Here is a 1,693-nt window from a genome sequence, read left to right on the forward strand (position 1 = left end):
TTCCATTTAGCTCTTTCATGGTGTAGAGGGTAATGCGGAGAAAATGAAAGAAAAAAATAATAATAATAAAAAATAAAAAAAATCCGAGTGACATATTCAAATTCCGAGAACTGCCCCTAATTCTTAAAACTGCTAAAAAAAATTAGCATTTTGACATTATTCCTTTTTTACCATAAACAAAAAAGGATCCTTTTTGTTTATAGTTTAAATTTTAACATTGTGATACGGTCTGAACGGGCTTTATATTTTATATGTCAAATTAAAGATGAGAGAAAAGCGGGCGGATATCCAGCAAATAAAACCACGTCATCGCCATAACCGATTATTGATACAGGCCAGATTTCTTTTTTGTTCCGCCCGTACTAAAGGTGGCGCAGACATGTGGAATGCGTACTACAGAGGACACTATGCAGAAACAGTGTAAGTTGGGGAGTGACTCCTCCTGATACTTAGTTCCACCAGGGAACAACTTCGGAACTTACACAAGGTGTAAGAGTTTCCTTTTCAACTAGTTTTACGTAAGCACTCTAATATTTTAGTAAATTTTTTATTTATTTATATTGTTTTTGCTGTTTGTTTAAAGTTACCTTTATCAGGGACTGGCTTCCTAAGGTTTAACAAATACTTTGTTTAAATCACAGACTTATTTCCACGGTGTTAGGGGTAAACCAAGGTTATGTATTATGAGGTTTGGTTGGAGTCACCAACAATGCACGAATCGCGCCACCCAGAAGCCCGGGACCTTCCAACCATCAAGCGCAGGTTTAATTGAATATTTCAAACCAGCTCCACCATTAACTCATCCCTTATTAACACTGGTCGAAAATACATAACGCAGTTGTGTTAACTTTAAAGAATTGAGCGAGCACCAATATTTAAACAACTGATTCGAAAATTCATAAAACACGTTGCTGATGTTCCATGAAAGAATAAAGAAACAGAGAGGTCTATGGATACTATTTCTCGTCGATGTAGAACAGGTACCACCTTGAGATGTTGACTACGTAGACGTACCTGGCGGGAGGGACCTTACTTTCTATATTGGTAATGAAGCCGTCTCCGGAAAGACTTAGGCCTTAAGAGGCTGAATGGTACTAATAGAAAGTTCATTCCAACAGGCTAGACTAGGAACAACTCTCACAACCCCATGATGTGAGCCGGGAGAACTCTTGTTACTTCGCCTCGACCAATTTTTTTCAACCTGCTTTATGATATTAAATATCTTGTTTAGTAAATATTAACACGAGGTTTAAGATGTTACCTCCATTACATATTATTATTATTATTATACTGAGGAACTCACCTTCCGTTGGTATCCGCTTCCAATTGTGGAATCCGCAAGAGATAACTTTTTTTTTTTTTTTTTTTTTTTTTTTTTTGTCAAGAGGTTTGATAGAGAGAATTTCAACTGCTGAGATCTTAACGTCCCGAAATAAATAGAGAAGGAGGATAGGATAGGAGAGCCAGCCGTTCGAAGAAAGAGCCTTATCTTTTCAAAATCCGCCCCGGGCAGGAATCGATCCCGCAACCTAGCGCTTACAAGGCAGGCGCGCTACCAACCAAGCGAACTAGGCTGGCTGTCTTTGAAATCATCTGAGTACGAACCTGATAAGGTTACTGCGCGATTGAGGACTGAGGGACATGTAATTGATAGCCGCCGAATCGGTAAAAATGCCGCCAAATCCTTCAACTC

The sequence above is a fragment of the Diaphorina citri genome, unplaced genomic scaffold (genome assembly GCF_000475195.1).
Source record: "Diaphorina citri unplaced genomic scaffold, Diaci psyllid genome assembly version 1.1 scaffold29031, whole genome shotgun sequence".
Lineage (NCBI taxonomy): Eukaryota > Metazoa > Arthropoda > Insecta > Hemiptera > Psyllidae > Diaphorina > Diaphorina citri.